Below are 27,562 nucleotides of genomic sequence, written 5' to 3'. Positions count from 1 at the left end.
AGGGGAGTGAGAGGCAGGTTTTTTCGTGCAGAGTTGTGAATGATTGGAATGCCTTGCCTGAGAATGTGGTGTCTGCGAAGCATTTGAATGTGTTTAAAACACGGTATGATGAGCTGTGTGTGTGATAAAAGGACCTCTCAGATGAATCTTTGACTTCATGAGGTCTTAGGGTGTTAATAATAATAAAAATATTTAGTGGTAGGTTGCTACAAACCACGGAATATAGATAGTGATGAGCAGAAAATGTTTAGGCAAATTAGTTTGGCAAGTGATAAGCAAGTGATTATTACGGGGGATCTCATCTATAGTGATATAAAGTGGGTAGAGGAGACAGTATGCAGTAATAAGTAACTGAATTTTTGGATTTCTTGAGGGACAACTTTCTTTAAAATCATGAGGATCAAGAGTTTTGGATTTGGTCATCGCATCAGAGGATATGATTGTCACAGAGATGACATGCTTACACCCCACTGGTGAAAGTGACCACATTGTCCTGACTTGGAGGATGAATAGGCATGTGGAGGCATCAAAACAGAAGGAAATTATGTGGAATTATAAGGAAGGCAACTATATTAGACTTAAAGCCAGCTTGTAGCAGAACATTAGGTGAAAAAATTTGAAGGAAGAGGGATAATTAATGCATAGAAGATACTTATGAAAAAATTGTTGACAGCAATGACCGATTGAATACTTCGAGTGAAGAAGATAAAGCAATTTTAATTCAAATGGATGACAAAAGAAATAAATGGGGAATCGCAGAAATTATCAATCTAATCCACTAACCTGATAACCAAACCCATATGATACAACTTAAAAATCAACTTGTGGCATCCTGATAAATGCCTTGGAAAAATCCCCCCCCCCCCAAAAAAATGACAGTGTATACCTTATCCTCATCCACTGCTCTTGTTACTCTGTTGAAAAAGGCATCCAGATTACTAAAGTAACCTTTAACAAATCCATGCTGGCCTGCATAAGTAATATTACTCTTATCTGCCAATTTTGTATACAAGTTCTTAGCAATTGATCCAAAATCTTGACAACTACAGAAGAAATACAAACAGACCTATAATCTGATACCTCCATTCCTCCACCACTCTTATGCAATGGCACTATCATATCCTCCTTCCACTCTCTGGGAACCTGCCCCATTCCAAAACTTTCATTAAACAGCCAAGCTAATGGCACAGTCAGTTCACATTTTTGCATGGAGAGTGGTAAGAGCAAGGAATGCATCACTTTCCTTGCTCCAACAATATAATTTTAAGGAGTGATATGACATTACTCCTTTAATGTGGATATCCACAATGAGTTTTGTGACCCCATGAAGGTCAGGAAAATAATAATATAATAATAATATCATTAACGATAATTCTAATCTGTTCACGTTATTCATCCATGCAAAATCTACATACTGATCTTGCTTTCACTATCATTCGGTCTCAGATTGATAAGCATATATCAATTAACATATACACAAATAAATACAAAGCAATTAGAGATTGATTAGAATTAGAACGTAGAATTAGAGAAACATAAAGAAACTAGAGACTGATAGCTCTACAAGCTAGAGATTTTATAACATCATATAATGTTATCATATTCTGCATTAATGCCTTGCTCGCTACTTTCATTTATAAAAAAACACTGTAATTCATTTAAAATATCACACACTGTCATTTCTTTATTCATCCATGCAATACACATATATTCTATACATCATTAAATACAAATTCCTCTCCAAACATTGACATAATCATTATTATTATTAAGAGAGACCTTCAGGAAGTCAGGTTGTCATCGAAGGAGGCCACCATATATTACACGGATCAGCTGTCATACTTGTTCTTGAATTCATTCACATTACTTGCACCCACAACATCAAATGGCAATGCATTCCAATCACGAACCACTCCTTCAGAGAAAACTCAAGATCTCACCCTTTCTTAAAAGCAATCATTCTCAGCTTCCAAGGATGCTCTCTCATCCTTTCCCCACCCTTCATAAAATGAAAAATTCCATCAACTGAAACTCCTGTATGATCCTTTCAGAAATTTTTAAGTCTCAATCATATTGCCCCACTTTCTCCGGTTTGCTAGTTTCTGCAGGTCTAAAATTTTCAATCTGTCTTCATAATCAGCATTCCACAATCCTGATATAATTTTTAAAACTGTCCTTTGTACTCTATCCACTGTATCAGAATCACCAAGAAAACAAGGAGACCAATCTGCATATAATAGTGAGGTCTGATCAATGATTTGTATAGAGGCAAAATGATATCCTTGTCTTTACATGTGAAAGTTCATTTCAGCATTGCAATTATCCTCTGAGTTGTATTTGCAATTTTTGCTACATGGTCCTTGAACTTCACCTTCCTAATCCCAACAATATAATATAACACGATATCTAATCGGACCGAAGCGCAAGATGTTGCATTTACTAACATTGTCATTCTGAAAGTGCTGCATATCAGCTGAATTCCCAATTACCCTTCCTATCTTTTGATCATCATCAGCAAATAGCTGTATGTTGCCTTTCAAATCCTTCCCAATGTCATCATTAGTGTACAGATTGAATAACAGTGAACCAATCAAATTCTTGGGGTAAAAAAACTTTAAATCAACTCAAAATCGGTATGACCCTTTCAGAAATTTGTTGTTTGCAGGCCCTCATTCCCTATATACCAGTTATTTTTATATCTGTCATTCAGCCATCCTCTTATTTACACTGATATTTTATAATCTGAACCATATTCTCTAATTTATGCAGCAGTTTTTCATGCTGTATTCTCTCAAAAGCCTTAGTAAAATCCCCAAGTATCAGGATGTATCCATTCCCCTTATCTAGTTCAATGGTAACATTATTATAGAATGTGAATGAGTTGCTAAAACATGACCTTCCTTTACTAAACTCATGCTGTTCAATGCAAAGTAGACATTCTCTAACAACTGACTTCTGAATTCAAATCCTAATCAAATTTTCCAAAATCTTCACTGCCACTTCGGAGATACTAATAGGTTGATAATTTGATACATCAGTCTTTGCAATACCCTTGTGCAATTGGATTACCATACATTCTTTCCAGTCCTGTGGAATCTTCTTTGTTCTGAGATTCAAATTACAGCCTGATCAAAGGAATAGCCAGTTCAGCAGAACATTCTTTCAGCATCCCTGCTGATATCCCATCAGTCTTTATTGCTGAATTCTTATTCACTTTGTGCAACAGCTCTAATATTTCCTTCTCATATACCTGAGTTTCTTTATACATAGAAGAGGTAGAAGTTAACTCAATGCTGCAAACACCCGTTGATAGATTTAGCAAAATGGGCACTTTTGCTTGTTGAACAACCTCTTATCAATCTATCATCTCACACTATCTGCATTCAGTAGAGTTATTCTTTGATATTCATTCTTTCTTTTACTTGAAATATAATGATAGCATTCTTTGGGGTTATTGTTAGCTTGCAGAGCCAGTTTCTTTTCATACTCAGACTTAGCATTCCATACAAGATTTGTGACTCTTCTAGTAGGATGCTTATAATTTTCATAATGGATGTCATTCTTATGAACATGTTGTTACTTTTCTTACAATTTTTTTTTTTTTGATAAGATCACGTATTAATTTCACTCCTATTCTATTTATTCTTAGAACTAGGGATACATTTTGATATCACATCATTGTAGTATGTTTTAAATACTACTCATGCATTGTTGATATCCTTCCCATTCAACAACTGATACCATAGCACATAATCCAGCATACTCCTCAGATTGTCATAATTTCCTGCTTTGTACATGTGACCTTTTCTGAATGGAATATTCATAAACTTAGCCACTCCCCAAGTCAGTACTGCATAGTCACTATCACCAACCAGAGGCAGAACAGTCGCATCTTTAACTGAAAGCTCCTGATATTATAGTCAAATCTAACACTCTTTGATCTTAAGTTTCTTCTGCCACAGGCTGATTAAGAAAGTTATCTCACAACGGCTCAACAAATTCAGTTTTATTCTTCTCATGAGATTTCACTGCTAACCAATCAATGTTTGGATAATTAAAGTCTCCCATTACAATCACGCTTTTTGCAACCACTGTCATTATTTGATGATGCATTTCTTCTTCACTAGCAATTGACCCACTAGGTCTGTAACAACACCCCTATTTATTTGAACTTTTTAACTTACACCTCACACCAGATGGCTTCAAATTTACTGCCAGAAGAAAAATTATTATTATTACTATTATTATTTTATGGGCACCTCCATTGTGTTCAAAGATTCATCGCAGGAGACCCAAACTATCCACACAATCTATCATACCTCTTCTTGAACACATTAACAAAGCACTCGCAAGAGACTCTGGAAACTGATTTCACTCATTCATAACTTTCCAAGCAAAAATATGTAATTCTCACAACACTCCTAACCATAAATTAATTTCAGTGGTGGTGTAAAAATAATGATAATTTAAAATTCTGAATATTTTTACGTATTGTTTTTGTTGGTATGTTTATTAGTTTTAGTTTCATAACACGCATTGTCGGCGGTTGCGATGTGCCCGTTATTGAAATAGTTTTTGTCAAAAATGATATGTAAAGCAATTAAAAATGTATGTGCTTACCGGATTTGAATAGTTGTATTACTTTAAACAAATTTATTGTAATTTAAAAAATTAAGTTTTATGTTTTATAAAGACATTCTCTTGTCGGTAACGGAGACACAGTGTCAGCCATTATATTTAGTTTCTCGCTTGCTATTTTCATGGAGTGCGCATGCTCGCCGAGAAGTTTGATGTGTGATTGACAGCTTACAAGGATTGCGTTCGGTATCGGAGTAACGGCTGTAAACAGCAGTGTTCGGAGAGAAATTTAGAACACACGCCGGTAGACATTTAGATTCAGAGGAAACTGAGTTTTTTTATGTGACAGTCGGAGGAAAATTAATAGTAGATTCCGAAAAAGGAATCGTGGAACTATGAAGTTCAAAGTGGAATAAGTATTCATAAATAAAAGAAAATATTGCTATAGATGTTTTAAAAGGAATATTCGAGGAAAGGGTAATTGGAAGTTTTATAGTAGGTGCCGAAAAGGGAATCGTAGAACTGTGAATTTTTTAAAGCGGAAGAGTTAAGACTGTCAATAAGCATTAGTGAATAAAAGAAGAAATTGCTATTTATGTTCTAAAGGAATATTCGAGAAAACTCTGATTAGGAAGTTTCATCTGTATTAAGGACGCCGGATCTAACTATTATTTCTACTAAAAAGAAGACAGAAATGAGTTAGGAAGAATTAATGTGTGCTACAAGAGTAATGAGAAATGATCCTGTGAAAATGAAAAATAAAGTCATATATCTTCGGAAAAGGGCCTTGACACAGAGAGAAACTGGCTATGAACATTTTGTCATTGCGAAAACAAAGTGTTTAATCTAGTCTTAAGAGTAAGTTTATTTTTAAAAGGCCTTGGATCCAATTAATTCTGTAGTTACTTATAGTTTTGTAAATTTGTTTGAAGTATATATATTGTTTTCTTTTATGAAATGTGTTTATTTTGTATTTTGGTTTTGAGTCAGTGATTTTTTTGGATTCTGAAAAAAATAGTTAAAAAGAAGTCATTGCACCAATCGGAGTGAACCCTTGTGCATATAATATATAGGTACACTCGGCAATAATTAAAAAAAAAAAAAATTGTTGAACAGAGATCATTTCTATATACAGGATTAAATTAATAAAAATCCTATATTTAAATAATGGCGCAGCCGGTAGGATTAATATTATGATAATATCCTTTGTTGAGAAGGTTAAATAAGGTGGGTGTGAGATGGATGAATAAAGAGATTAAGCATGCGATACAGCGAAAAAGGGCATTGTGGAGGCAGCATAAGAGAAGTGGAAATAATAACCAATTCCATGAGGTCTACAAAGACCAAGCAAGAGGGGGTGACTTGGTGAGGGTGCTGAAGAGAGGTATGAACAGCAGTTGGCTAATGAAGCCAAAAAGAATCCTAAGGAGTTCTTTTGATATGTAGCCAGCAAAAGAAAGAATAATAATGGAAGGATGACATTGATTGTTGGAGAAAATGGTATAAAGACAGCTGATGCAGAATGTGTGGTGGAGATACTTAATAAGCATTCATAAAGATCTTTCAATCTTGTGAATGTGACTTCATGGAGGGATTGAGAGCAGTTGATGATGGGGGAGGTGTATGGGGAGTTGAGTAAACTAGATGTTAATAAGGCTGTGGAACTTGATAATATATCACCACGTATTCTGAAAGAATGTGCCAGGGAGTTGACACCTGCCTTGACATATTTTTTTAATACGAGTCTTGCACTCGGTCAAGTTCCTAAGAAGTGGAAGGAGGGCAAGATTGTGCCACTTCATAAAGGAGGTGATCGAACTCAAGCATCAAACTATAGGCCTATCTGTGTGTCAGGTTTTGTGGTTAAGTTGTTGGAGACGCTTGTGAGAACTAGGATCCAGAGTTGGGTTGATAACAATGGTATTATTTTTGATGGACAGCATGAATTTGCTAAAGGGAGGTCATGTTTTAGTAATCTACTTACTTATAACAATAAAGTAACTGCTTCCTAGGAGAGAGGAAAAGGATACACGGTAATATACTTGGATTTCGCAAAGGCTTTTGATAGAGTACCTCATGATAGGTTGACAGTCAAACTAGAGCAGATGGGTTTGGATATTAGATTGGTGCATTGGATTGGAGACTGGCTATCTGATAGGTATCAACAAGTTGTGTATAGGGAAGCGATATCCAGGAAAAGGAAAGTCACAAGTGGAGTGCCTCGGGGGTCTGTTTTAGGTCCATTACTGTTTAACTTGTATATTAATGATATAGGTGAAGATTTGGATGGAGATATTCAGTTGTTTGCAGATAATGCAAAGTTGGGACGAACCATGAAGTGTAGTGAAGATGTTGTGGCCTTACATGAAGACTTGAATAGATTGAGTGATTGGGCATGGAAATGGGGGATGTGAGTTCAGTGTTGCAAAATGTAAGGCTTTAAAATTTGGAAAACAAAGATGGGATGCAGAATTTATGCTTGGTGAGAATATATTGTTGGAGGTAGAGGAAATAAGAGATCTGGGGGTGATAGTGGATAAGGATCTAAAATTTAGGAGACATCGCCAAAATTGTGAAGACAACACAAAGGCTTCTGGGAATGATGCAGAGGACACTGATGTGTAGAAGTAGGGAGATTCTTGTTCCATTGTATAAGGCTTTGATTAGGCCACACATGGACTATTGTGCCCAGATTTGGTCACCGGGTTTTCAGAAGGATGAAGAGATGTTCGAAAGGGTCCAAAGGCGAATGACTAAGGTAGTTTCTGACCTCTGGAATGTCGAGTATGAGGAAAGATTGAGAAGATGTAATTTGCAGAGTCTGGTGGACAGGAGGAGATATGAAAGAGACCTACAGGTTGGTAATGGATTCTTATAGCATCAATGGTGGAGAGGTTCTACAGAGAATAGTGGGAGATCAGGGGAGAACCAAAGGTCATCCCTGGAAACTGTATAAAGAGGGTGTGAGTAGGGGAGTGAGAGGCAGGTTTTTTTTTTCATGCAGAGTTGTGAATGATTGGAATGCCTTGCCTGAGAGTGTGGTGTCTGCAAGGAGTTTTGAGTATGTTTAAGACACGGTATGATGAGATGTGTGTGTGTGTGTGTGATAAAAGGACCTCCCAGATGAGTCTTTGACTCCATGAGGTCTTGGGGGTGGTAATAATAATAATAAAAATAACTAATTATTAACAATGGCCTCTTGTTCTGGCCACTAGCCAAATACCGAAATATTTCCCCTGCATCTATGCTATAAAACCCTTTTAGCAACTTAAATGTTTGTATCATTTCTCCTCGTTTTCTGCTATCAACTAACTGCTGCATTCCACATACCCTGAATCAATCCTGATAGGGAACATTCCATAGACCACTCACTATCTTGGTCACTTGCCTCTGAATCTTCTCCACTGCTTCCTCATTCCTAAGAAATGCAGGACACGGGACCTGTGCATAGTAATCCAGATGTGGACATATCAAAGCCTTAAAAAGTGGAATAACAACTTCCTTGTTTTTTTTCCTTTTAGTGCATTCTCCAATAGATAAATAATAATAATAATAATTATCATTATTATTATTATTACATGACACCTCCAAGGAGTCCAGAGGCTCATCGAGGGAGGCTACCTACTCTACAGCTCTCTGTCTCCACCACTCAATCCACCAATTACAATGAACCACAACTACACCAACGGCATCAACTGCCCACCAGCACCACTAGTATTTTCACAGACAATCACAAACATCCATGCCCACAGCGAGATTCAAACCTGCAGCCTTTTGGCTGGAGAGCGGATACGCTAACCACTTGGCCAACCATGCGAGCAATTTTAATCTTATGGGCTACTTCAGCAACTATAGAAATAGGTCGTCTACAGTTTAAATCTCTAGCTTCATCTATTTCCAGGAATACAGCTCCATCAATATGGTACAGAGTTTGTAATCTATTTATTCCAAAATGAATAACTTTACATTTTTCAACATTGGACTGATATCCACTATCTTTTGCCCATACTGACAGCCTATTTAAATCGTTCTGCAAGCACTCCATATCGCCTTGATTGACTATTACTCTACTTAATTTCCCATCATCTGAAAAAAAAAAAAACAACAACAACGAATATTTCGTTTCATGTTATTTCCTATATCATTTATGTACAAATTAAACACTAATGGTCCTTGAACCTAGCGGCACATCAGTAGTCAGCTGTTTTAATCTTGATTCTGTCGTTCCATATACCACTTTTTTGATATTTGTCCAACAGCCACCTTGTTATTCACATAATCATGTAGCATTCTGTCAAATGCCTTTGCAAAATCATCATATTTCAAAACCCACGTTGTCCCTCATACAGTTCTCATATTCTTTTCCACCCATTGTCGTATTCTCTTTTTGACCAATTTTTCCAGTACTTATACCACTATGCCTGAGATACTGATTTGTCTATAATTTGCTACTGCAGTCTTAGAATCTCCTTTATGCAAAAGAATTATTTTTCCCTCTTTCCAATCCCTTGGAACTCTAGCAGAACTGAGATTTCAATTAAAGAGCCTTGTCAGAGGCACCATCAGCTCCCTTGAACATTCTCACAAAACCTGAGTTCATATCTCATCTAATCCCACAGATGCATTTAAATTGAGATTCTGCAATATTCCTGAAATGCCAGTTCATTCTCCTCTGTTCCCACGTCAGTCTCTGTCATATGTTACAGCAGTAACATCACTTGGATGATATACCACTGAAAAGTGGTCGCTCAGTAACTGAACTGTTTTATCTGATTCTGTCACCTGGTTACCATCAGCACTCATTAAGATTAATATTGAATAGTAATTCTTCCTCTTACTTGCCACATAATGAAAGAACTTTTTGGGATTTCATTTGGCCTGCTTGACTAGAGTCTTCTCATAATATGATTTTGTCTTCCCTACCTTTCTTGTCTGAGCCTTGTACTGCTCATGAGTTTGCTGGTCACCTTTCTCCTTATATACCCTCCACAGGATTTTCTTCTTCTACAGCTCATGCTTAATGATATTACTCATCCATTTAACTCCTACTTAATTAACCCTCTTTAGCTTAGGTATGCAATTTAATATTGTTTCCTGTAGATGCCCTTTAACTATTTCCCATGTTCTACTAATATCCTTCACTTATGTGTTTTATGCCATGGCAGAGATTTAAGCTACCTCCCTAAGCTTGTCATAATCACTTGCCTTGTAGTTCCACATATAATCCTTCTTGACAAAATATTCCTCATGTTTTGCAATCTCCCATGTCAAAACCACATGCTTTTGCCAATTAGAGGCTATGTTGCAACTTGGTTATGGATAGCTCTTCTTATCCTATGACCAGGTCCAATACTCATCACACCCATACTCCCCTCAATCCCATGCTGCCTCAAGTAATTATCCTTCAGTAGGTGTATAAATTCTATTTCCTTTCTGCCATGTGATCCTTCTTCCTTCTAGTCTATACTTCCATAGCTGAAGTCCCCCATAATAATAATCACTTGACTTTCACTCATTGTACTAATTTGCCAATGCATGTCTTCCACTGATGCCATTGTATATTTTATTTTTTGGCTCTGGTTCATCTGCTATCAACAGCAGTATCCCTCCCCACAATCCTATCTGCTATATCTTCCCTGAAAATACTAAACTCTTCACATTCTATCCCTGTAACTATATCATCTACTGTGAGCAGATGATGTAGTTACAGGGATAAAATTTTGTTTGTTTCTGATGCTCCTAGCATTTCAGTACATACATATTAAGCTACCTGCATGTGTTGTTTGTAGTTTGTGTGTCACAGTTTGGCAATTTGCAGATCTGTGTTCTTATCTGGTGTCTTATTTATGCAGACATCTTTTGACATGATTGATGGGTCTGAACTGGACAAACACAAAATCGAAATCATTCTCTCTTCATAATCATTTTCATGATAATGCTTATTACCATTATTAACACAGTTACATAACATTGTCACTCTTGCACACAGATTCTCATTGTTTGTCCCATCATCCCTGACTCTCTGTGTTAGGCTTAATGCCAGTTATTAGCTGATATGTCCTAAGTATACCACTATATATGCATCTCCCTTGTCCAAGGCATTTGTCACCTTGTTTTAGTACATAAGCAAGTTAATAAAACATGATATCCCTTTAACAAATCCATGCTGATAACCATAGAGAATACTGCTGTTATTAATCCATTTCTGTATCCTATTTCTCACCAATCTCTCTCTAATACCTTCTCCACAACTCCAGATATACAGATTGGCCTATAATTTGTAGCCACAGCCTTATCACCACCTTTATGTAGTGGAACAATTTTACCTTGTTTACATTCCCTCGAAGCCAGTGCTGTTGTAAGATTATTATTAAACAGGCATGCTAGTGCTACTGCCAAATAAAGAGGTGATGATGCCATTGTATAATGCCTTGATCAGGCCTCATATGGATTGCTGTGCATAGATTTGGTTACTGGGTTTTCATGGTGACAAGGATATGTTAAAAAGGATCCAGAGAAAGTTCACAAAAGTGGTAAGGGGTCTTTGGAATGTAGAGTACAAGAACAAGTTGAAAGAATATAAACTACAAAGCCTCTTGAATAGGAGGAGGAGGAGGAGGGGGGGGGATATGATTGAGACATAACTAGTCAGGGGTTGTTATCAGGTTGACATGAAAAAGATTTTTCATGGAATGGGAGACGGGGATAGAACAAGAAGCCATTGCTGGAAACTGTATAAGGAAGGTGTGAGCAGAGGAGTGAGGAGTAGGTTCTTTACATAGAGAGTTGTTGGTGAGTGGAATGCATTACCTGAGTATGTAGATACATTGAATCAGTTTAAGGCATGTTGGATGAGCATTAGGCAAAGTGCCTTAATAATTTACTCGCCTTTTGGTAATAAACTGATAACTATGTTGAAGAGACACAGTTACATCATGATATGTCTGAATCCAAAAGCAATTGACAGATTACTGCATGAAAGACCATCTTCTATTAATTCCTAATTTATTATTTCCTTAATATGGTAGAACAAGAGACCGTTTCTAGAAATGGCAAGTCGAAGTGGTGAGGAAGAGAGTGAAAGATGGCTTTAGTTGGAGGGTGGTTGTACTGTGGAAAGCACTGCCTGATAGGATGGTGAGAGAATACTTTGTGCTATCTAACATGGGCTTTCCATGATGAGTCCTGTGACACCATGAAGTTCCCAGGCAATATTAATCTATTCTATATATAAAAAGATAAACCAAAATTTGAAACCTTTTTTGTCTTACCGGCTTACTAGCCCGGAACTCAGGGGGTTAAGGGCCATAGGTGCCAGGGGGAGGGCGGAGCACCCCTAGTAATAATATAAAGATGGTGACATCAAAAAGAGGTGACTGATGGATGGCAATCAGATGATGCAGCAGAATATAGGATACTATAAGTGATCAAAATTTTGTCACATGTCTCCATGCTTAGACATTGGCCTACTACTACTGTTTATTTAGTAAGCTAATTATACTGGAAGTGGTTTAAAATTAGCATCAAGATCCTGCAAGGAGAACTTAACCATCATGTGCTAAACTAAACACTTAAATTCAGTACCTTTAATAAGGAAACCATCTTCATTTTTGATTCTATCCTTACTTTATATAAAATACAAGTCCATACTCATCAAATAGTGGACCTCATGACTATTGCAATGAAACACATTGACATACACTGCTTCCCAAAGAGAACATGCAAGTGAAAAACTCCAAAGACCCAACTTTAACATCAGCATCGAGTTTCATAAGTTTTGTTTTATAATTATTATTATTAGTGAACCAATGAAATGTTGAAAATGTAATGCACACTAATGTTCTTTAGGTTGACAGATTGGATAAATCAGGAACCTTGTCCTAGAGACAAAATATGATGATGATGATGATTATATATATATATATATATACACATTCGAGTCTCTTTTTATGCGAAAGATACATTCCACAGAAAACCGCATATAAAAAATCGCACAAAAAAGACCTAACTTAAGTTGAAAAATTAGGGATATGTTCGATAATTTTCTAAAACTGCATAAAACCGAAGTAATGAAATAAAATAAACCCAAAATCACATAAAAAAGATTATAAAAATTCAGGAAAATAAGAATGCCTAAGTTTGTTAAAGTTTTATTCATTTAATTTTACTGAAAAGTAACAATTTTTTCATCAGAATTATTGTCACTATTAGACAGTATTCACCAACATTTGCAAACTGGTGCAAAATCACTTTCATCATCAGAAGAGCAGCACATCAGATCTGTATGGTAAAGAAAATGGTTCTTCACAAACAGAACTAGTTTCACCCTCATTTTGTGCTGATTTTTTGATTCTGACAATGAAATCAGTGATTAAACTTTTGATGATCATTTTACTAATTTTTTATACAGCTAGTGATATCCAGACATACAGTTCTTCAGCTCATATTGGAATTTAAAGGCTCGTTCAGAATTTGTGTCATTAACAAGAAAATGATTTTCCAATTTATTGCATCCAAGACCTTCTCGAATTATATTTACAATGAGGGGAACAGGTTTTTCTTCCACTTCACTATCGTTTTCTAGATCTTCGATGATATCTAAAGTTAATTGATATCCAATAATATCATCGTCACTTAAGGCATTATCCACAAGCAATTCGTATACATCATTCTGGCTAAATGTATCAAAACCTTTCCACTAATTTCATGTACCAAAGTAATGATTTCAGCTGATAATGTAGATGTTTGAATGGTTACACTGTTTGCAACACATTCAGGCCAAGCTGCTTCGATAGCAGATGTAACATGATTTAAACAGTACAAAATAGAAAATTTTTCCAAATGTAAGTCACTGTTAATCATTCATTTTCTAGTTTATCTGATATAAATTGAAAAGTGTGCTTAACGTAATATTTTTTAAAAGTAGCAATTATGCCTTGATCTAATGGCTGAATAATGCTTGTTGTATTGGGTGGGAAAAAACACTATCTGCACATTTGGATGTTCTAAATGCGGATAACTTGGTGCATTGTCAACAATTAATAAAACTTTAAAATCAGAAGTATTTTGCTTCATATATGTTTCCACTTTTGGTACAAAGCAATTATTGAACCATCTAGGCATTTGAATTAGCAATCCAATGTGACCGGCAGCTGTTTTAAATCTTTGCCTTTAAGAGCACGTGGTCTTAGTGATTGATTTACTAGGAGGAGTTTCAACATTCGATCCTCTGATGCATTGCTACAAAGTAACAATGTTACTCGATCTTTGCTTGCTTTAAACCCACTTGATTTTTTCTCAGACTTTGCAATGTAAGCTCGACTAGGCATTTTCTTCCAAAACAATTCTGTTCCGTCAGAGTTAAACACTTGATCAAGACAATATTCACGATTATTATTACATAACACCTCCAGGGAGTCCAAAGACTCATCGAAGAAAGGCACCTACTCTACAACTCTTCGTATCCACCAACCGGAACTACCTTCATCATCTACACCAATGCCATCTACCGCCAACCACCACCACTAGTACTTTCACAGAGACAATCACAAACATCCATGCCCACGATGGGATTCGAACCTGCAGCCTTTTGGCTGGAGAGCAGATGGTATAGCCAACCAGACCGGCAATACCATCTTCAATAATTTTGACTAACTCTCTTGAAAATTTTTGGCTGCTTCTTCATCTGCTGCTGCAACTTCACCTGTAATCTTCACATTATGAAGTGCATTCCTTTTTAAAAACCCAGTTAGTCATCTTTTGCTAGCCGAAAATTCTTTATCAGCCTGGGAAGCAAAAGTAGATGGCTTCAATTGCTTCATCTGTTCATAAAACCAAACAGCTTTTTGTTTAATTAAATAATCACTTATAGGAATTCTTCTTTGAGCTAATTCTTCAATCCAAATTATGAGGGCTTGTTCCGCTTTTTCTAATAAAGCATCTCTTGAGTACGATGATAATTTGCCGCTTAGTTTTGTGGCAGAAATGACAGATTTTCTTATTGCAACTTCATTCTTTTTAAATGCTCTTATAGTAGATTTGCCTAAATTAAAATGTTTACCAATCACTGTAGATCCCTCTCCTTTTGCTAAGCAATCTAAAATTGCAGTTTTCATTTCCAAAGAAATTGCTTTTCTTTGTGCTTTTTCTCCTTCATTGGGCCAAATTAAATCTTTAAAATAAAAATTAGCAAAATTTAGACTTACGATAACGAAAAGACAAACACTTACTCACATGCAAAACTAAACTTCATGGACGCTCACTGCTTACACGTTACTCACATTATGCCAGAATGTGCTGCAACACGCTGTTCATTATGTACAATGGGGAAACCCCGAATCTGTATGAAATATGCATCGCATAACTTCAAAACCGCATAAAAAAGATATGCATAAAAAGAGACCCGAGTGTGTGTGTGTGTGTGTGTGTGTGTGTGCGCGCGCGCTAGGTGTGCAGTGCTCATCTGCCTAATAGCAATATCAACAATATTATTTTTTTGCATTTATTCCTGTTAAAGACCCCTAATTGTTTACAGACTTCGCATGATTCTTAAAAGTAAACATAACATGCTAATGCTTCATGAAGAAGACACTTTTCAACGTGTAAACATTGCATCACATTTGTATTAATAGCCTGGGTGTGCATTCAAAATACATACACCTTTGAACCCTTTGAAAAGATGTACAGACCGAAGTGAGTCAACTTAGCATTCTAGTAGTTTTAAACTGCTCAAAGGCGAGCTCTGAGACAACAGCACCTGTAGGTTGTGATTGGTTATTGTGTCAACCAATCCAACTGAACGTTGTCATTTGTCATGAGCTGCTGTTTTTGTTTTTTGATTTTCATCTGTTTTGCGTGAATGAAGAGTGAACTGACGTGGTAGGCAAGTTTTTATATATAATATATATAATTTTTGATAAACGTATAACTTTTGAACACTTCAACTACAATAAATTTCGAAGGAAGTAAGCCTTGTCCTCCTCTTCCAAATTTACACCTTTGAGTAATATTCAAATTTAACAACCAAATATAGCATTCTCCTTCATTGTTGATTTCTAATATACAGTATCTTAAAACAAAAACACACTGTCCCCTACTCTGTTCAGATTTAATTACAATTAATTGACAAATTAAAGTATTCAAAGTTATCCTACAATTAATTGCATTAGACCAATTAAGATGAGCACCGATGTTCTATACACTCCTAAAACTTTAATACATCAATAAAAATGCAATCATATATTCAAACTGAGGTGAATTTTGTAATGTGAGTTGCATATGCCATGACAGCATACCCAACAAAAATGGGCACTCAATGCCACTGATGTATATGTGTGTGTGTGTATGTATGTACACACACACACACACACACACACACACACACACACACATACACACACACACACACACACACACACACACACACACACACACACACACACACACACACACACACACACACAGTGTGCCAATTAAGTAATGCGATTGATTTTTTACAGGACAGTTCTTTGAATAAAAGTAACCAACATGTTTATAGTTCTGACAGCTAGATGATTTTGCAATCGCAAGTGCAACTTTCAAGTCAGGTGACACAGCAGTTTTCATGTGGCAACCGTTGAAGTAACAGTGTGTGAGTGGAGCATGTCAGAAGCTGCATCATGGAGCACAGAGCTGTGATAAAATTTTACTGTAAATTAGGAAAAACTGCTACAGAAGTATACCAAGACCTAAAAAAAGTTTACGGTGATGACTTTCTCAGCCACACACAGGTGTTCTATTGATTTTCAACATTTAAAGAAGGGAGGGAGTCCCTGGAGGATGAATGCTATGGATGGCCAGTTTCTGCATGGATAAATGAAAATATGGTGAAAGCTAGGGAAATGTTGCCCATGACAGGTTAATAACCACTAGGCTAGTAGTTAATAACCACTGCACATCTTGGTGTTGGTAAGGAAATGGCAGATTAATCTTAGAAAGAGATTTGCACAAGAGGATGATTTGTTCAAGGTTTGTGTTACACATATTGACACATGAACAGAGAGAGCACCAGGTTGCATGTCAAAATTTCATCCATGCTGTCGATCAAGATCATGATGTGTTGCAAAAAACTATCACTGGTGATGAGAGTTGGTGTTTTCAGTTCGATCTGGAAATAAAATGCCAGAGCATGGAATGACATGGAACATCTCTCCAGCAGAAGAAAGTCAAGTTGCATACATCACGTGTCAAGACAATAGTCATCGTTTTTTTCCATGCGAATTTGTTTCTGAGGGCACCAGAGGAATTATTTAGGAGTAATGCAAGGTCTGTACACCTGCATGAGATGAGTCAGGAAAGAACTGTTCCACAGCAATAATTGGTTTCTGTTCAATGATAAAGTACCCCGCACATTGTGCGCTGCCTATGAAGCAGTTTCTTGTTTCAAAGTCGACCTGTGTGATCGAACATTCCTCCCCCCCCACACACATTTGTCTGATTGGGCTCCTGCAGATTTTTTCCTCTTCCCCAAAATGAAGTGTATCTTGAAAGGGGGAGTGCTTCAGTGAAATTGAGGACACTGAAATATGCTCCCATTGCCTTCAAATGCCTGTATGACAGATATAGACATGTTGGAGGGAGATTATTCTGAATCTGTGTAATTGATTCAGAATAATCACACCATGTATATATATATATATATATATATGTGTGTGTGTCATTTAAAGCCTTCAATAAGAAAGATAGGTAATGAAAATCATCTATCAACAAAATGCTGCCATTAGAGTCAAATCCAAAGCTCTTGGTAGCAAAGCAACAACTGTATACATTCTGCATCTTCAGACATTTCAGATTAACAGAGTTATGGAAAATTCAATTGGAGAGCAGCCAAAATTGTATTCAGAATATCCTCTAGAGCAGGGATTCTGAACCTACCACTGGTGGAACGTGAGTCACTGTCTTACTGGTACATCTAATATCTTGAATTAAATATAGTGGTATGCCACGGGAAAAGGTTGAGAACCCCTGCTCTAGAGAAACCCAGAAGTGATACACAATAATTATAAATATGAATGTTTATTCAAGGAAAGTTTGGAAGCACCTCTGTAACCTGAACCGCATGAAATAGCTATATTATTTATTTATTTATTTATATAATTAAACAGACTGCTGATATCTGTTTAAAGAATTCTAATAGTTATGTGTAACATTATTTTCATATTCTAACTTGCCACAGAACTGTTAGCCAGTTGTAGCATATGTTAACCTTAGATCTCTGAGGAGTAGAGTTGATGTAACTTTGCAATAGAGCATGAACAGACTTGCTGAATGTGGAAATGAGTGGGTTACCAGTTCAGTGTTGCAAATTAGTTCTAAAATTTGGGAAACAGAGATGGAATGTAGAGTATGCAATTGGTAGAGTGATCTTAGAGGAGGCAGAGGAAGTGAGGAATATGGGGATAATAGTGGACAAGGGCATGAAATTTCAAGAGCATATTTTTTAAAATGTGAGGACAATGCAGTGGATTATGGATAAAGCTTTGATCAGACTGCGTATAGATTACTGTGCACAGATTGGAACATGGTTTTCAAAAAAGATGAAGAGATATTGGAAAGGATACAGAGATGACTGACTAAGGAAGGTACTAATCCCTATAGTCTTGAGTATGAAGACAGATTAAAGAAATGCAGTTTGCAAAGTCTGTTGGATAGGATGATGATGGAAGGATATGATTGATACATATGCTGCTTGGAAAGAAGTTAATGTTAAACACTGTAGTGTCATGGACAAGCGTCCATGACTCTACAGTGTGAGGAACAAACAGCCATGGTATGCTACAATCATTGCAGCAAAATAAGGTCTTAAATCTTATTAAGGTGCATGCCATGGCTGTTTGTTCCTCACACTGTAGTGTCATGGACGTTTGTTAAAAGTATGTCCCATAGCATATGATAGCGATCAATGGAAATTTTGGACCATTTTTCCTGTAGGCATGTAATAAGGTCCAGGACTGTTGTAGGGAAAATATTCCTTGACCTCACCTGATGTTCCACTTCATCCCACAGATAGTCAACAGGATTGAGATCAGGGCTCTGTGGAGGCTAGTAAAGTGTGATGTTCATTATGGATATTATTTCTGGAAAAACTCCCATGTTACTCCTCTTAACAAACTATTATATTTACGGCTATTTGTCTGCTTCTGTTTAGGAGTGCCCCAGTTTAAATGCCATTAGCTCTTTTCTCACGGATTCTTAAGGCATTGTAGATGTATATTTATCAATAAATATATGTTGCATAGAGGACAAGAAATTTGCACATACCTTTTTCTGGGTGTTATGTGTAACATTATTTTCATATTCTAACTTGCCACAGAACTGTTAGCCAGCTGTAGCATATGTTACAACTGGCTAACAGTTTTGTGGCTCTTCTTCTTTTGTGTTGTCCAAACTACTGTGTGTGTGTGGGGGGGGGATTTTGGCGAGTGAGAGAATTGAAATAACAAATGGAAAAAACCGGGTTTTTTGAATAACATATATACACATATATATTATAAGGGATGGGCAGAGCATTTCTTATATTTATAGGAGATGGGAAAGGGTGAAAGGGGTTTGAAAACAGCAACTGATTTTTAGCAGGGAGGGAGGGATGGGTGGACGGAATGCGATCCGTTTTGACTATTCTTGGTCATCGTCTGAACACATGGAGGAAGTGGATGCTATGTCAGGTCGGGTAGGTGCTTCTGCTTTTGAAGTGTTTGTGTTATCGCCTATTGGTCGGGGTTGTGACCTCAATTTTATGTTGTGTAGCTTCCAAACCTCGGAGATTATGTAGGGCCTGTGTACGTTGATAGAGTTCGCATCGCACTTTATGGCTATTGTTTCTGATATTCTAAGCATTGTTTCATTGTCTTGATGGCCTTGTCGATCTGTGGGGTATGTTTTTGTTCAAGGGCGTGGACAGCTATTGCCATTTTTCCTGTGCTTTGTATTCGATTTTTCTTTTTGATGTTGCGTTTTTTAGTATTTAAATGTTCTGGAATAGGGATGTTACAAGCGCGGAAGTGTTCTTGTAGTCTTGCCCATAAAGACCTGATGGTGGAACCTGTGTAGGTGATATCACAGTCTTTTTGGCAGAGAAATTTATAGACTACGTTATGGTGTTCAAATATTTCTTTTTGTGTGTGAGATTTAGTGGGTTTTAGGAGATTTGCCAATTTTTGGTTTGTGGTGAATACCACAAACCAAATCCTCCATGTGTTCAGACGACGACCAAGAATAGTCGAAACAGACTGCACCCCGTCCCCCCCCCCCTCTAAAAATCAGTTGCTGTTTTCAACCCCTTTCACCTTTCCCACCTCATATAAATATAAAAAACCCTCCGCCCATCCCTTATAATATATATATGTATATATATGTTATTCAAAAAAACCTGGGTTTTTTCCATTTGTTATTTCAATTCTCCCACTTGCCAAAATCCCCCCCCCCCCACACACACAGTAGTTTGGACAACGTGAAAGAAGAAGAGCCACAACACCCAGAAAAAGGTATGTGCAAATTTCTTGTCCTCTATGCAACATATATTTATTGATAAATATACATCTACAATGCCCTAAGAATCCGTGAGAAAAGAGCCAATGGCATTTAAACTGGGGCACTCCTAAACAGAAGCAGGCAAATAGCCGTAAATAAATAGTGTGATGTTCATGTTCACAAACCAATGCAGTTACAGCAGTGGCCTTATGACACAGTGCACTGTCTTACTAAAAGAGACAATGAACAGTTCCTTAGAAATGCCACAAAGTACGAAGCATTGCATTGTGCAGAATATTCAGATACTTCTCAGAGGTCACTGTTCTTGGCACCGCAAACACAGGTCCAAGGACAAACCAGAAAACACAGGACCATACCATCACACCACGACCTCTGAATTTCATAGATGGGGTTATACGCTCCGGTAAGAGACACTCACGGACATCCGCCATACTCACACCCATCCATCTGCTCAGCAAAGGATGTAGCATGATTCATCACTCCATAACACAGCTTTCCAGACTTCTATGTCCCACTGTATACATGCTTTTTTTCATCAGTGAAAAAATTAACGCAATTGAGTGAAATGATACCATTTCCTGCTTTAAGAGAGTGATTAATCAGTTAAACACGATTTTTCACATTATGCAAAATTTTTTGTTGCCATTCTGCAGCGATTGGTGGCACTTGTCAGTGTAGCAGCCAGTGGCCAGCGCATAGTATTTTTCTTGTATGTGCGATTAATGTTTGGTGCCTTTCCAAAAATGTTTTTTTTTGAATAAAGTGTGAATAAAACGAACAGGAAATGAAAACCGCTTTACAGTATAATGTCACCTATAGATTAGTCCTGCTTATACAAATTTTTTCAAGGTATATACATTTTCAAAATAATATAAAATAGTAATATAAAGTTAAGAGATTTATTCAAATATTCTTTACATTAATTTTGCATTAATAAATAAATTAATTTTGAGGAAAATAGATAACAGAATTTTACAAGAATGTTTAGCATTGGACTCGAGAGTTCGCTGATTATTTTGTGTCGTTGACGCCGCCCTAACAGCCTGCTAATATAACAGACTCGAATGATGAGAAGAATGAGTTATCAGTAGTAAGCCGACTTTTAGGGCCAGACCACATGCATCCGATCCGATTAAAATTAGGATACGGCCCTTACACGGAACTCAACAATTAATGATAAGTTGATTTATGATACATCAAAAAATTTTAACTTAAGGGAGTTTGTTCAGTGTAATGTCTGCAGAATATATGCTTTTCTGAGAGTGGCTGGAGTTTGGTTCGATAATCATAGTGGTGGGAAAGTGTAAGGAAAGTGAGGATTTGAAGTGTGTCTCGGGTCGCAAGATTGATGTCGTTGATGAAAGCCAGAATGTGATAGAAAATAGTGATATGATAGGAATTTGTGATGTAGTACCAGACAGCATTGAGAGCGGTGCTGAAAGTGAGAGTGAAAGAAAAAATACAGAGCAAGAGAATGGTTTAATGGATAAAAAAAAATTAAGAGTTAGTTGCAATGAGAGAGAGATCGCACGGTTGAGCAGAGTGATACATAGGGCGAAGCGGCAGCTGGAGCGATTGCAAAATTGTTTACCGAGCGCATCAGCTAACGGAAAGAAGCAAATGTGTGATAAGAAAAATAAGAGTATGATCGGGAGTGTAAGAAAAATGAAGGAGTGCGTGTTGTACGGTGATTCTTTAGTAAGAGGTGTAATAGATGAGAGTTTGACAAAATCGTACTTACCAGGTGCGAAAATTAAGGATGTAAGTGAGTCTATTAGAGTGCAAAAGCAAAGGGTGAAAGAAATGATAGTAGTGGCAGGAATGAATGATTTAAAAGGAGAAAAAGTTGCTATGAGAGAGGACTTGAAGAATTACTAGAGGTAGCAAAGAAAAGAGTGAAAGAGTTAAGATAGTGAGTCTGTTGCCACGGTAGGACAGAGAAAAGTTGAGAAGGAGGGCCATAATTGCAAATGACTCTATGCGCAGGTTATGCAGGAGTGGTGTGGAGTGAGTTTGATGGTTTCAATCTAAATGGATTTGGTGTGCAGAGACTGGAAAAAGTGTTGTTGAATGAAGTGAAAGTCGATGTGCAGAATCAGGGAAAATAGAGTTATTAAGGGGGGGGGGAGTAGATATGCAGACTTTAGGGAGGCAGTTCAGTGTATGAATGTGTATAATATGCACGAGCAAGTAAGAAGGACAACAAATCAGAATGGGATAGTTAGTATAAGGCATCAAAATAGGGGTGGGACTTACAGGCTTCTGCATTTCATGTATACAAATGCCAGGAGTATTAGGAACATGAAGGAAGAATTCTTGGCCTTGGTTGACTCTTCCAGGCCACAGGTTGTTGGTATTAGTGAAACATGGCTTACAGAAGATGATAAAGCTAGTGGGATTGAATGTGAGCGGTATAGTGTGTTCAGGAGGGACAGGGAGAATAAGATGGGGGGAAGGAGTGTTATTGATGATAGCTGATGAACTGCAGCCAAGGAGAATAGAAGTTGAACTGCAGGATAGAGAAAAGAGCACATTTGAGGCTATTTGGCATGAGATTGAGACTAGCAGAACAAAATATACAGTTGGGTGCTGCTATAGACCAGGTGATGGAATAGATGGTGGAGATAATATGCATAAGCAAATAGATGCAATGAGTGGAAGGAGGGTAGTTATTATGGGAGATTTCAACTATGGTAACATTGATTGGAAGGAGGAGAGAACACATGGGAAGAAGGAATTGGATTTTTTGCAGTTATTAAGGGATAACTAGCTGAGACAGCATGTAATGGAAAACACTAGGGGTTCGAGAGTGATTGACCTAGTAATTGCATCTGAGAATTTGACTGTAACGAATATGACCACGTTGACACCAATTGGTTAGAGTGATCATAAGGTCTTGACCTGGGAGGTGGCTAAATGTGTGGAATTTTCAATTAAGACACGATACATGTGGAATTACTGGGCTAGTAAGTATGACAAGCTTAGGAGATTGCTTGGTTCAGTGCCATGGCATGTAAAACTGGAAGGGCTGGATGTTGATAGTGCATGGGAGGTGGTTAAGGAGCGTTTGCAGGATTAATGGCTGATTGTATACCTAGAGTCCGAATAGTAAATCAAGTAGGGATTAAATGGATGAATAACACCATTAAGCTTGAGCTGCAAAAAAAGAAACAACTGTGGAGGGAATTTAAGGAGAAAGGTGACCTGCAGGCACACAAACGATATAAAGCTCAGGCCAGAAGCTTAACGAGTGTGGTAAAAAAGCAAAAGCGGATTATGAAAGGGAATTAGCCATGCAAGCTAAAGAGAATCCCAAATAGTTTTTTCGATATACTGCAAGTAAAAGAAAAAATGTATACGGCAGAATGATTTTAAGGAATGCTGATGGTAGGAACGTAACCGAATCAGTTGATATAGTGGAATTACTAAGCAAGCACTTTGCAAGAGTATATCATCCAGGCGGTGATATTGCAGGAATGAAGGAACCAATAGCTTATACAGGAATTGTGGTGAATGAAGTGGAGCTGAATAGTCTATTACAAAACCTTAATGTGACTACATCTGTGGGATAGGATGGTATACCAGCTCAGGTCATACGTGAAGCAGCTAAAGAATTGTCAGTGCCCTTGACCATTTTGTTTAATTTGAGTCTCGGGTCTGGGTTAGTCCTGAGGGGGTGGAAAGAGAGAAAAATAGTTTCACTGCATAAAGGAGGTTCCTAGACTGCTGTTGCAAATTACTGACCAATCAGCATATCAGGAGTCGTTGTCAAAGTTTTCGAGAAAGTAGTCAAGAGAAAAATGCAGGAATGAATAGATGAAAATGGGATACTGTATGGGGGGACAGCATGATTTTGTGAATGGTAGATCATGTCTCAGTAACTTGCTCACATTTTATAACACAGTGATGGCTGAACTGGATAAGTAATGGGTTTACAGTGATACTGCTGGACCTTGCTCAGGCCTTTGACATGATACCACATGGAATTCTAATCAGTAAACTGCAGCAATGGGGATGGATACAGGGTTGGTGAGATGGATAGGAGGATGGTTGATGGAGAAATATCAGAGAGTAGTTTATTCATGAGTAGAGTCCAAAAGACGGCCTGTGACTAGTGGGTGTGCCGCAGGGTTCTATTCTTAGATCACTACTATTTAATTTGTTCATTAACGATATAGGAAAGGATCTGAGAGGAACTGTTCATTTGTTTGCTGATGATGATGCAAAGTTGGGTAGAGCAATAGTGAATGCAGAAGATGTCAAAATCTTGCAGGATGATTTGGATAGATTGGAGGACTGGGCTAAGGAGAATGGATGTCAATTTAATGTGGCAAAATGTAAGGTTATGCATTTTGGGGTGAAAAGATTAGCAGCAGTATACCACATCGGTAGAACTATACTCCAGGAGATTGACAAGGCCAGGGATTTGGGAGTGTTGGGCACATTGCAAAAGTGGATCAGCTCATCAAATCACTTGGTTACTGAAGAATACTTTGACGAGCAGAGACAAGCAAGTTATTGTTCCTCTGTATCGAGCCTTGATAAGACCCCATCTTGACTACTGTGCCTAGATTTGGGTGCCAGGGTTTCTTCTTGATGGGGAGGAGGTGGAGAGGATCCAGAGGCGAGTGACCAAGATGATAGCAGGTCTATGGAATGAACCTTATGAGAAGAGGTTGAAGATTTGTGGGTTGCAGAAATTGGTTGATAGGCAGAAAAGGAGTGATATGATTGAGAGATTCAAATTACTGAAGGGTTTCTATAAGATTAATTCAGAGGATATTTTTGAGAACAGCACTGGTGGTGGGAGGATTAGGGGCCATTCATGGAAACTGGGCAAGGGTGTTAGAGCTAAGTTTTTTACTTTGAGAGTGGTAAATGAGTGGAATAAGCTGCCAGAGTCTGTTGTGAGTGCCATGACCGTGAATGTGTTCAAGCAAAGTATAATGGATACTGTGTGAATATTGAATAGTTGTTCGTGACATGATGTTAGGGCCTCCCTCGATGAGTCTAAGGACTCCTTGGAGTTGCCCGTAATAATAATAATGATGATGATGTCACAGCCGGCGTATACAAATAAAACATGGTGTTCCTCAAGGGGCAATATTTTCACCTACTCTATTCAACATATACATTAACGATATTCACAACATGGCCATAAGAAGTCAAATATTTCAGTACGCAGATGACATCGCAGTACTAGCATTCCACACAGACATCAACATGGCTCTCTCCAAAGCACAACAGGACCTAAATGAAATCACAACATACTTATCAAAACGCAATTGTAATCAACGGCACCAAAACACATTTGTTGATAATACACAACCCAAGAATCATGCGCCCACTATCGATACACTGTCACACATACCGCTGCATTAACAACAAAAAACCCTGCCAATGTCCCAAAATCAAACCTGTATCACATGCAAAATACCTTGGTCTCTACATAGATTGCCACTTTAAATGGACAAAACAAATAGAATATCTACATACCAAACTCCGGATCATCGCAGCAGAACTCTTCCAAGTAAAAGACATTATTCCAGTCAACATAAAACAACTCCTGTATCATGGTATCTGTGAATCCCTACTCAGATAAGGTATAATAACAGTCTATGCAAACACATCAAACAGCCACCTAACAAAATTAGACATATTACATAGGAAAATTGTGTCAACAGTGATTTGGACACCGTATACGCAACAACCAATATCCGACCAGCACATGGCGACACACAGAATCCTGAGCATTAAAAACCTGAAACACTACACAACAATAATAAGGAATTACTTCAACATCACCTATCGAAACAACAGAGACACATATCGTATAACACAACCTACAACAACTCTCTGCATCCCTATACCCTTCAACAACTCATACAGTTCTTTTGTGAGATCACATCAGATACCCACGCAACTCAACAACCTACCAAGAAATTTAAAACACACAGATAACTACAAAACATTAAAACACAAATTCTGGAAAATATACCAACAGAGTTAATATACCATTAAAACTAATATACATATAACAAATCACCAGCATCCAATGCCTACATCCCATCCATAAACAGTAACAACAACATAAATAGTGAAGGCTAATCCCACTCTCTTCATAAAAGCTAACCCAAGCTTTGAAGTAGGTGGGATTAATTTGCTTCACTCATCTACACGTAATTCTTATAATCAAAGACTGCAGATTATGTAACAAAACAGTAAGGTGTATAACAATAATGAGATACTGATATTAAGAAAATAAAATTGTGTACATGTAAATAGGCTGTATAATAATAAGCTATGATATTGAAAAAAAAAAAATCATGTACACTTATATTTAAAAAAATCACTGTAGTCTACATTTTGTACTGAACAGAAAATGTAATAGTATACTTTATTGTATATATGTAAATACTCTGTATGATAAATAAAAAATGTTATTACAGATAAAAAAAATTATTATTATTACTAATAATACATAAATTATGTAGTAATATGAATTGCACATCACACATATTATAATGATATTAATCATAATATGTTCATTAGTCACACGAAAGAAATGTAATATTATTGCTTAAATTTACTTCATATGTATGCAATTTATCTGAGACAATAAACTGTTAATAATAATAATAAATTAAATATATGTAATTTATTTGAGACAAAGTATTAAAAAAAAATATATATATATATATGTATTGTATATACATATACAATGTAAATGTATATGGATATATATACAATTTCGGCATTGTGTTCGTCTGGTTCAGACCCATCAAACATGTTCAAAGATGTCTACATGTATAAGGCATTAGAGAATAATAGAGATCTGTAAGTTGTCAAACTGTGTCAGGCAGACTGTAGACAAGACTATACAAAAGAACAAACAAGTAGATTATTATGTCTCTATATGAATGCTAGGAGTATCAGAAGTAAAGGAGATAGAGTTTGTTGCCTTAGTCAATATGTTGCAACCTCAGATTGTAGGTATTAGTGAGACCTGGCTATCAGAATCAGACCCACCAACTAGTATCAAGTATCAAGGGTACAGTAGTTTTAGAAAGGATAGGAGAGGAGGGGGTGTGCTGCTAATGATATTGGATAACTTGAATCCAATTAGAGTTGAGACCTGTGATTGTAGTACTAGTACTACTAGCAATATTTCATGTGGTAGTGAGTATGAAAGCCATCTGGTGTGAGGTAGAATCTAACAAGATCAATTACATAGTGGGGTGCTGTTACAGACCTGGTGGATCAGCTAGTGATGAAGAAATGCATCACCAAACAGAAAAGATGAGTGAGAAAAGAGTAATCATAATGGGAGACTTTAATTATCCAAATATTGATTGGGTAGCAAAAGAATCTCATGAGAAGAATTATTATTATTATTATTATTACCACCCCAAGACCTCATGGAGTCAAAGACTCATCTGGGAGGGCCTTTTATCAC

The 27,562-nt window shown here is 37.1% G+C and overlaps 1 protein-coding gene across 1 annotated transcript in view; it reads right to left on the bottom strand.

Annotated features, from left to right (window-relative positions):
• Positions 1-27,562, bottom strand: part of LOC150105358 (voltage-gated potassium channel subunit beta-2-like) — a 740,084-nt gene that overhangs the window by 379,259 nt on the left and 333,263 nt on the right. The gene's annotated exons all lie outside the window — the stretch shown is intronic.

This window comes from Typopeltis vanoorti, chromosome 6, assembly GCF_054136105.1.
Source record: "Typopeltis vanoorti isolate ZY-2024b chromosome 6, IOZ_Tvanoo_1.0, whole genome shotgun sequence".
Taxonomy (NCBI): Eukaryota; Metazoa; Arthropoda; class Arachnida; order Uropygi; family Thelyphonidae; genus Typopeltis; species Typopeltis vanoorti.
The sequence above is the reverse complement of the archived record's forward strand: the minus strand, read 5'-3'. Positions and strand labels throughout refer to the sequence as shown.